Below are 10871 nucleotides of genomic sequence, written 5' to 3'. Positions count from 1 at the left end.
AATAGTCTAGGTTGGCATCCGTGGTCTCTTAGTGTCTGCATGAGATTTGTCCATGATCTTCTAGCTTTCATAGTCTCTATTGAGTAGTCTGGTGTTATTCTGATGGGTTTACCTTTATATGTTACTTGGTCTTTTTCCTTTGCGGCTCTTAATATTTTTTCTTTGTTCTGTGTGTTTAGTGTTTTGATTATTATGTGACGAGGGAACTTTTTTTTTGGATCCAGCCTATTTGTTGTTCTGTAAGCTTCTTGTATCTTCATATGTATTTCTTTCTTTAGGTTAGGAAAGTTTTCTTCTATGATTTTGTTGAATATATTTTCTGTGCCTTTGAGTTGGTATTCTTCTCCTTCTTCTATGCCTATTATTCTTAGGTTTGGTCTTTTCATGGTGTCCCAAATTTCCTGGACGTTTTGTGTTATGACTTTTTTGTCTTTAGTGTTTTCTTTGACTGACGAATCTATTTTCTCTATCGTGTCTTCAGTGTCAGAGATTCTCTGTTCCATCTCTTGCAATCGGTTGGTTATGCTTGTTTCTGTAGTTCCTGTTCGTTTAGTCAGGATTTCTATTTCCAGCATTCCCTCAGCATGTGTTTTCTTTATTGTCTCAAATTCATTTTTCAGATCTTGGAATGTTTCTTTCATCTGTTTAATTGCTTTTTCTTGGCTTGATTTGATTTCTTCCCATTTTTTGTTCATTTTTCCTTCCATTTCTTTAAAGGAGTTTTTTATTTCCTCTTTAATGGAGTTTTTCATTTTCTCTTTAAGGGAAGTTTTTATTTCCTCTTTAAGAGAGTTTTTCATTTCCTCTTTAAGGAAAGTTTTTATTTCCTCTTTAAGGTAGTTTTTCATTTCCTCTTTAAGGAAAGTTTTTATTTCCTCATTGAGGGAATGTTTTATTTCTTCTTTAAGGGCCTTTATCATCTTCTTAAAGTCATTTTTAGGGTTGATCTCTTCTGTTTCTTCTGTCATGGTATGTTTAGGTCTTGCAGGTGTAGAATCACTAGGTTCTGATGTTGCCATATAGGTCTTTATGTTGTTGCCTGTATTTTTGCACTGGCGTCTACTCATCTTTTCCTCTGTGCGGTGCAGGTGGTATCTGTGTCTGAGAATGCCTCTCTTGTTCTAATTTTTAGTCTTGGTTTAGTAGGGGTTCTTGGTTAAATTGGTGCTATTGGGCTGTTTCTTCAGGGACAGCTGATTTCAGTCGGTGAATTATATACTTATGATTCTGGTGATCTGGTTTGGTGACTGGGTAGCGCCTTCTTCTGTGTTCCCAGGTCACGTTTTGTTCATTTGTCAACTCCTCAGCTGATCTTGTTTCTTCAGACTTCAAACTGTAGGCATCTGAATCCTCTCCCAGATGGGTTTCAGCTGAGCAGGGTAGTCTCACCAACACCTCCAAGTTGTTGGGTTTCATAGGATCAGCAGTTGGGCCCTGGGTTGTCCCCAGACGGAGTGTCCAGACTCACCCTGGTTCCGACCCACGGAGATAGCCTCTTCCCCAGGTGTTGGGGCTAGGGGCGTCCCCATTCCAAGCTGCGTCCGCCCCTCTCCGTCCCTGGGCCTGTCCACCCCTGTGGCCCGCCGCCACAGGCCCACCTGCGTCCACTTTTCTCCGCCGCTGGGCCTGTATGTCCCTGTCAGCTGCCGCTGGGTCTGTCTGCCTCTGCGGGCGGCCAACAGGCCTGTATGTCTCTGCCGGCTGCCGCCGCGAGCCTACCTACCTCTGCTTGTCACTGCTGCCGGGCCCATCCACCTCTGCGAACTGCCAAGGGGCCTGTATGTCTCTGCCAGTTGCCGCTGGGCCTGTATGTCCCTGTCGGCTGCTGCCACCGGGCCTGTCCACCTCCGCAGGTCACCTACCTGGGTCCGCCTGTCTCCACCGCGTGGCCTGTTTACTTCTGTGGACCACCGCCAGGCCTGAATGTCTCTGTTGACCGCCGCTGCGGTCCTGTCCACCTCCGTCTGCTTAACTCCACCGCAGGGCCTGTCCCCCTCTGTGGGCCGCTGCTGGGCCTGAATGTCTCCACCAGCTGCCTCCGGGCCTAAATGTCCCTGTCAGTCACTGCTGCCGGACCTGTCTACCTCCGTGGGCCGCTGCCACAGGCCTACCTGCGTCTGCTTGTCTCCGCCATCTTGAATGCCCTCTTATTCATTTTTTAGAAAAAAATAAAATTATCAACTTCAAAATAAAGCTGACAAAGAAATACATCTTCATCTTGCTTAAACATGAAAAAGTCAAGCAAATAACTAACTCTTCACTGTCATAGAATTCAAGCATGTGCTGTCACAGACTCTGAAGAAAACCAGGGCTATAGACTCAGATGTTATTCCTCCTTTGACTCTTCATACATAGTTTGTCCCTGCTTCTTGACTATGTTTCAACCATTGGAAAGAGAACAAACTTATCATCTCACTTCCCAGAGTATCACTACAGTTCTCTGTGGCCAAAGAACAGCATTTTACTTTTCTCAGGACTAAGAAAACAAATGCCCACTGACACTGACGATGCTGGAGAAGCCAACAGAAGATTTGTCTGTAGGTTGTGTTGTTCTGACAAATCATGGATATGAAATGACAATTCCCTACACATTAAACTACATGAAAAGTGCAGAAGGGCCCTCTTTTGTCACAGCCAAAGGCTTACTTAGAATAATCATAGGAAGAATTTTTTTTTGTTAGTCTTAAAAATATTTTTTGACATGAGTGCATCCTATAGTTTTAGAGTATTAGTGTGATGAAGAACATAAATTCATTTGTATAAATGCCTATAAAGGCATAGAAACCAATAAAATATACCTATTTATCTATAAATTACTTTAAAACAACAATTTAGACCCCAAAACAGTATAGGGTCTTGGTTGACCACTACAACTTAATGATGACCTTATTGCTTGAGTCATAGACCATGAAGAAGTTAAGCTGGTACTGACATGGAGGCTGCATACATAGTGACTTTCACAGTGCTGGAAGGGTGCTATGCAGGCTGCTGGAGGAGAAAAGTAGCCATCAGTCTTACCCAGCTGTGAACCCTGTGAGCTATAGTAATGTCTGTACTAGCAAGACATGCCCACTGACACAATAATGGCAAGAATGCCATGGGAATAACCAACCATTTTCTGACTGGACTTAAGTTCTGCTCCACAAGTTAAAACCCATACTTGGCACCAATTACTGGAGCCAAGAATCTGTAGCTAGACAGGTCACGAGCCTTAGGGGAGAACCTCCTGCTACTACTCTGCTAATGTACAAAATATTAAACTAACTCCTAATTGTTTGTCATTATACTCACAGATTAGTATATCTCTCAGCCCTCATCAAAGAAGCTTCTTTTTTGTTGTAGATGGCAGTAAACACGGACAGCTACAACTGATCAGTGTTCAAAGGAAAAGAGACTATGGAATGCTCAGCCTTAGATAGGACATCTAGATTACACCCCTCCTCCCAAGGCTTAATATAAGTGTACAAGAGAGGACAAAAAGATTGTAAGAGCCAGAGTCAGTGGATGACTACAAGGAAACAGTGTTTTTTCAGACCCAGCAGGGCGGCTGCACATATGAACTAGTAACAGTTGTAACAGCATACAGAAATTCTGTACAAAGTCAATCCCGGCAAAATCCCAGCCTGGAGAGAAGTGGGTATGAAGTCCCAGCCCTAGATAGGAAACTGTTGGAAATGGAGAGCTGCTGGGAGAATGAGAAAATCAGCTTTCTCTAAGGTGAGGCTCCTGCTAGATCGACCACGCTCTAGTGGAAGACTACAGATTGAACAATAAGGCGGGGAATGTGATCAAAATACACCATAGAAAATTCTCAAAGAGTTAATAAAAATGGGGGAAGGATCAAATAAACAAACAAAGATGCCTGGAGGTTGAGGACCAAAATAACAAAATCCAAATGCCTCAATGTTTTTATTGTGTCTAAAACTGCACTAGACACAGGAACACAGAATCTTTGACAGCATTTGCAGAAATCAGAGTAGGGGAAGTGTGAATACATCTGTGTGCTGATCTTGTTGAAGACAGGAAAAGGAGAGTCAGACCATACAGGCTGCACAAACAAAGAGAGAAAAGAGTGTTTGTGTTCTGTCTTTGTGACCAGCGTACCTCCTCCATATGGGGTTATGATAGGCTGATGATCTTGAAGGCTGAACTAAACTGAGAGACTGGCTTCCTCTTTGCTCTCCACAGTTATGCATAAGAAGGAAATATTCTATCAGGCACACACCCCATATTCTAAATCTTGAACACTTGGAGAACTTTCAAAACACGCTGAATGCAATGGAGAATCCTTCCCAACCAGATGAAGGAGTAGTTGAACCAACAGCAAAAATAAATGTTCTGATTTCACCCAAGAAAATGAATGGAAGAATAGAATTCTATTCAGTCTGCACTGCTTTATCTGAGGCTAGCTGAGTTGGTTGTTAGTTCTAACTCACCAGTGCCAGAAAGTTTTCCATCTGTAGGACTGAATCAACACAATCTGTTCTGTTTTCTTTTTTCACAAACCTGTTCCAACCCACCTCAAGCTAATACATGCCATTGTATTATTTTAATTATTTTAAGTGTTCATTAATATTACTGTTATCCTTCTCATAGCCACAGGAAATCAAATATTACATGAGCAAAGTTTAAATACTTTAAACATACAGTTATTTTTAAAGAGAAATTATCAGTTATTTTGAAGCACATACTCTGAAATTTTTTTCAAATTCCATTTAGAAGGCACAATTATGTTCTCTCTCAGTAAACACACTAAGATTGACCTGACAGTGTTTGAGTTTTTATAATTTTAAGTTTAGTAGCTTTGAACTCCCTCTGATATGTATACATATATAATAATCATCATTTTTAAGGAGAAACAATTATCTGTCAGGTTAACATTAGAAATATTCTGTTGCCTGGTCACATATAGCTGGATTGAGGGAATATAAAATATGTCAATGGGAAAAGCCATTTCATTAACATGCACAGTAGAGCCTGGAGAAGAAACATGCTAGACAACATTTGAACAAAATGACTAAAGCAAAATGTAGAAACAGTAATTTCCATTTAGTGGGAGCTGAGATCTATATATGTATTCTAATTAGACATCTGCTCCATTCTTATTTTCTATGTTCCTGAGACATATCAAATCGACTTCCTCCAATATTGTGAACAAGGCACTCTGATGAATCCCTTTACTGCAATGTAAGCATCTGCCCTCAGAGGTTATAGTTCTGCTTTTCAAAAGGTGCATTTGTTGATATCTTAAAGTAAATGAAATCTCTAAGAGCTCAAGAGAAATATGACCAAAGGAAAAGAACAGTGAGGTGATCCTGGAAAATTGTAGTCAAGTTTGCATTTCCCTAGGCAAATAACAACGGTGGGTATTGTGAATTAAAGAACCTCGGGCTCCCAAATCCACATCCTTCAGGAGAGCTGGTGACTCCAGGTCAGAGCTAGTCTCTGGTGCCAGCCAGTCAGTTCCACCCCTTCCCTCTGCAGCCTTCTCTCTGCCTATCACAGCCTCGTCATCAGCTTTTGCCTCTTCTCTTCTTTTTCTTTTCTTTTTCCTTTTGTAATGAAGACTAGAATATAGCCATTCTGACCAGAATTTTCTATTTATCTGATTTACATCAGTCTCCGTCTTTACCCAAAATACTTTCCTTCTCTTTGCTCCAGACTATCTACCAAGGTCCTTTGAGCTACGCCACTAAATTCACTCCATGTCTTTTGTGTGGAGTGACAAAACAGTTGAGTTCCTTGGATCTTGAATGTTTTCATCTTTTCAGATTCTTTTATTCTATTCAGGTTGCACTCTGTTAACCATATGATATCTGAAAGTCTTGTATGTCCCACAAGTGGGAGCCAACCACACAGGACTTTCTTGTTTACTGTGTAACTTAGCTGCTTTGTGAACCAAATCCCAAAGTTGAACAACTACTTAAAAATCCTAGAACTGGGATCATGCGCCACTGAGTTTACTGTTAAAATTAAACATTTATTGAGTACCTAAAGTGAAGTGGCTTTGGAAAAAAAAAGGAATATCCATGTGAGAACGAAATATTCAATCACTAAAATTAAATCTTTACAAGCTGACACATCTGGATGGCTGATGTTGATTTACATTTTGTTCTAAGTGTTCAGTATTGCATAAAAGTAGCCACATCTCACATTTAAATTCACTTTATATTTTCTGAAAGAGAAAGGCATGAAGCAGTCTATAATTCAGTTTGTATGAGTTCTTTTAATCAGCTTCTACTTAACTGACTCAACTCACTAGAGGAATCAAAAGTTTGCTTTCCTGCTTCAAGCCCATTGATGCCAGCTGTTAGTAGGTATGTGTGCCTGCTCCTCTTCCCAACACTTTAAGTTGTGTATCAAACAAAATAAGTTCTGTATCTCTTCAAACTGCTTGTGTCAGTTTGTTTTTGTACAATTAACATGTAATCTAATTAAATATTATATAACTGGATTGTGACAACAGGAGGGTCACAGAATACATGTGACATGAAAGCAGAAAGGGGCTATCGCAATGGAGGAGATACGACAGGAGGAGACAGGATGTTAGACAAAAGGAGGCAGCATCAGCATCAACAGTGTGTGAGCACGCCTCGACGAAACCCACCACTTCATAGGCTGGTTCAGCATCAACAGCGTGTGAGCACGCCTCGATGAAACCCACCACTTCATAGGCTGGTTTCTAAGTACCATATTTAATCGCAGATCTTAAAAATAAATAATAGATAGAATAAAGAAATGTAAGGATAAAAAGGAAAGAGTTTCTCTCAACAACTTATTAACTACTTCAGCAAAGTTCAATAGAACTGAATGCACAGTTGCTACTGTTTGTCATATGAGAAGTTCAAATGACAGGAAAGAAAATCATAAAAGTCAAGGAAAAAATTCATTCAAAACATATTACAGTGTAGCTGAACTTTTGCTTTTACTTAGCTTATGAAAAGAGGAAACCAAGATGCCAAACACTGCATTGTGGGACTTGTGGAAGCAACTGAAGCATTTCCATAGTTCCCCAAACTATGTGCTCTTCCCTAGACATGACAAGAAGCAGTGTGCCTCTTCACCAGCCCTCCATGAGCACCAGCAAACAAATGGACCTGCCTCCCTGGGGCCGATTGGCTTATAACAGAGAACTGTTAGGCTGTGCTGGGTCTCTCTTTGAGGGGGCTGTCATGGATGGGAGGAATAAAAGAACAAAACTATGTTTTTTCTCTTTAAAGAACCATTTCTACCAGTTGTCTAGCTTTTATATTGCTGGAAGGCGCTGAACAGACAGCTGGGGGAGAAAAGACATCAATGGGCTGACCCAGCACAGGACCCTGCATGCTACAATATCAACCTGCCAGGCAAGTTGTGCCCACGGTGCAACAGTGGCATGATAGTTATGGGGTACCAAGTCACTCTGTGATTACATTTGAGACCTGCTACACGGGAAGGGTTTCACATCTGGTTCTGTAAACATGATCAGATCCCATGACTGGAGCAACCATAGGCCCTAGGGTGAGGAAACTACTGCCATGGTTTCACATAGTAGTCCTGCTGCCAATCTGCCCTCTTAATGTTCCTGTTTACACCCATAGATTTGTTCTGCTTTCAATCTTGGTCAGAGAAGCTTCTTTTTACAGTAAGCACAGGTTAATGCAGACACTCAACGTGCTGAGAAACATGTCTGTGAGTGCTTAGCTGTAAATAAGACGTATGTGTCAACCTCCCCTCACACAAGCCTCAGAGAACACTGCAGCAGAGTGGCCAGGAAGCTGAAGATGGGGAAGAGCAGTGCAAAATGCTGTCTCCTGCCCATGGCATGGCCGATGCATGCATCAACGCACAGCAGCTGTGGGTGCCCACACAATTCAAGTCAGTCAAAATTGCAGAGTCAATGGGAGGCCCCACATCTCTCTCTGGCGGAAGGGCACTGGCAGTTGATGGATTCTGAGGAAGAGAGTTCACTTTTCTTAAGTGTGTGGCCACTAGGCGGTTGCCATGCCCCGGCGGATGGCCCCACCCTGACGTGTGCATCAGCACTAATGGGAATCCAAGGATGAAGAAAGAAGAAACATGAGCTGGAGAGTGGGCTCAGCAGCTGAAAGTATATATGCTCTGACAGAAGACCTGAGTCTGCTGGCCAGCACCAACATCGCATGCCTCACAATCACCTACAAATCCAACTCCAGAGGATCTGATGCCCACTTCTGTTCTCCACAGAGGGACACACACACACACACACACACAGAGAGAGAGAGAGAGAGAGAGAGAGAGAGAGAGAGAGAGAGAGAGAGAGAGAGAGAGGATATGAAGTCTGGAAGGAAAGAAGTTGGAAGTATCCCCAAGAAATTTGGAAAGAGATAGTGGAGAGTAGATTAAGTCTAAACATATTGTATATATGTGTCATAGTTACTTTTCTAATGTTGTAGAGACACCATAACCCAGACAACTTACAGAAGAAAGGGTTTGTTGGAGTCTTATAGATTCAGATGGTCAGAATCCATGACTGTCATGGCAAGGAGCATGGCAGCAGAGAGGCATGGTGCTGGAGCTGGAACAGAGAACTCACATCTTGAGACACAGCCACAAGGCAAAGAGAGAACTAACTGGCAATGATGTAGGCTTTTGAAACCTCAAACCCCACCCTTGGTGACACACCTCCTCCAAGAAGGTCACACCTCCTAATCCTTCCCAAAGTATTCCATCTACTAGGGACCATATGAATCTATAGGGGTATTCTCATTTAGACCGCCACAATACATATGACATTTTCAAAGAATAAATTAAAAATACTATTTAAAAATTTAATAAGATGAATATCTCACCTCCACTTACATGTACACACATGTACACATGCTCTCTCTCTCTCTCTCTCACACACACACACACAGAGAGAGAGAGAGAGAGAGAGAGAGAGAGAGAGAGAGAGAGAGAGAGAGAGAAGTGCTTAGCAAAGGATCAGAAACTAATGAAAATTTTTCATTCTCAGTCGTACTTTGTTTTTAGGAGACTAGATTCAGGGATCTCATTCTGAAAAAAAAAAGAAAGGGGAATATAAAAATGATAAAATAAAATGGTAGATTATCATGTCAACTTTCAAAATAAAGAAGCAGCTACCAGTTCCAAATAATTTACATTGGTATGGATATTTGTATACTGATACAAATCTAAGATTATTTTTGTTATACTGTGTATATGTTTCTATTCTTGTTTAAGGTAGTGTACATATGTAGCTCATTTAAAAAAAGGTAATAATGTAAAGTTCTAGTTCTTGAAAGCTATTAAGGACAATAAAGAAATTTAGGTTAATAGTCATCAATAACAATCAAACTTTTAGTCATGTTAAGTATGTTTTCAAGGTCAAACAGAGATATATTTTAAATAGATGGTCTTCAAACACTTTAGAGACCTACAGAGTATGGCATTTAAAATGTTTTAATAACATAAGGCTTTTCATAACAGTGAGATACATATACTCCTGGAAGTACCAACCTAGTTGGTACTAAAAAAAGAAGATGGTGGGCATCAAAGAACCTCCACACAGAGTTAACTTTCTTTGTAGCAAAGTTAGCCATTGGACTAAAAAACTGCCTTTGCCTCAACTATTGACAGTATACTGTTCAAATTGGACAAGCAGGACACAAAAGAAAGTGACTGATGAACTTTGCCAAGACAAAGGACAGTTCTTCAAAATTTCTGCTTCACAGAAAAGTCTGTCAGATATTCTAGGCCTGTAGGCTGAAGATAGATGTCCTGACAGAGGGACCTTGGGTGATTCACCAGGCAGCCAGATGTCTGTCATTTTTATAGGATTAGGAGTTACTTGCTCTGCACTTCCTGTTTAATCAGATAATATTATATCCTTCTCAGGTCTCTGGTGGAGTTAAAGATTAGATAGTTATAGTTACAGTTTTCCATAGTTATGATAGAAAACAAATCAGGTACAAAACTTCGGACTCTCCAAGATAGGAGAAATAATGGAATATTTTCTTAGAATTTGGCAAATACTAATGGACATGACATTGTGAAGGTGTTTCTTACTTGATAATTGTTCTTATTGTATACAGTTTTACTATGTTAGAGTTAAAAGCTTTCCTTTTTGTTTAGACAAAAAGGGGGAAATGTTGTGGGAGATTTGGAATTGTTTGTGTTGTTGGTCTGAGACTGTCCATGGAGTTGGACCTTGGTTCAAAGGAAAAAGTCCACACTAAGCTGGCCAGAGTTTTCTGGCTGACTAAGAGGAATTTAGAGGGACACACAGGAGCAAGAAGGAGGGTCCTAAGGAGATACATGCTCTTTTTGATCAGGGATGGTGGAAAAGAGAGCAGGTAATTATTTCTCCATTGCTCTGTGGATCTCTCACATTTATTTCCCTAATATTTAACTTCTGAGATTCATTTTTTAAAAAATTAATAAAAGAAGTCACAATAACAAAAGATAGTGCAAATGTTATAAATCCAATATTTCAATACCGATTAGCTTATCTGTCTTTTGTACTTGCTTTCACAGCACATATTCTAAAATTGGAATGGTACAGTGGATCAACACAACCCCTGCATAACCATGACACATAAACTAGGGAAATGTTCTGTGTTTTAAATCTTCAAAATTAATCAGAATGAGCCTATAAACAATATATTTAATTTAAAAACTATTTTTAAATATATATATATATATATATATATATATATATATATATATATATATATATATATATATGTTATAATACCATTCAGTTCTACATATCAGCCATGGGTTCCCCTATTCTCCCCCCTCCCACCCCCTTCCCTTACCCCCAGCCCACCCTCCATTCCCACCTCCTCCAGGACAAGTCCTCCCCCGAGGACTGCGATCAACCTGGTAGACTCAGTCCAGGGAGGTCCAGT

General features: G+C 40.5%; 1 non-coding gene across 1 annotated transcript; it reads left to right on the top strand.

The window, feature by feature from the left end:
* The first annotated feature begins 10478 nt into the window (after positions 1–10478).
* LOC121831201 (U6 spliceosomal RNA) lies at positions 10479–10583 on the top strand. The gene has a single exon (XR_006074582.1). It is a non-coding gene; the product is annotated as a U6 spliceosomal RNA (small nuclear RNA).
* The last annotated feature ends 288 nt before the right edge of the window (positions 10584–10871 follow it).

The sequence above is a fragment of the Peromyscus maniculatus genome, chromosome 7 (assembly GCF_049852395.1).
Source record: "Peromyscus maniculatus bairdii isolate BWxNUB_F1_BW_parent chromosome 7, HU_Pman_BW_mat_3.1, whole genome shotgun sequence".
Classification (NCBI taxonomy): domain Eukaryota; kingdom Metazoa; phylum Chordata; class Mammalia; order Rodentia; family Cricetidae; genus Peromyscus; species Peromyscus maniculatus.
The sequence above is the reverse complement of the archived record's forward strand: the minus strand, read 5'-3'. Positions and strand labels throughout refer to the sequence as shown.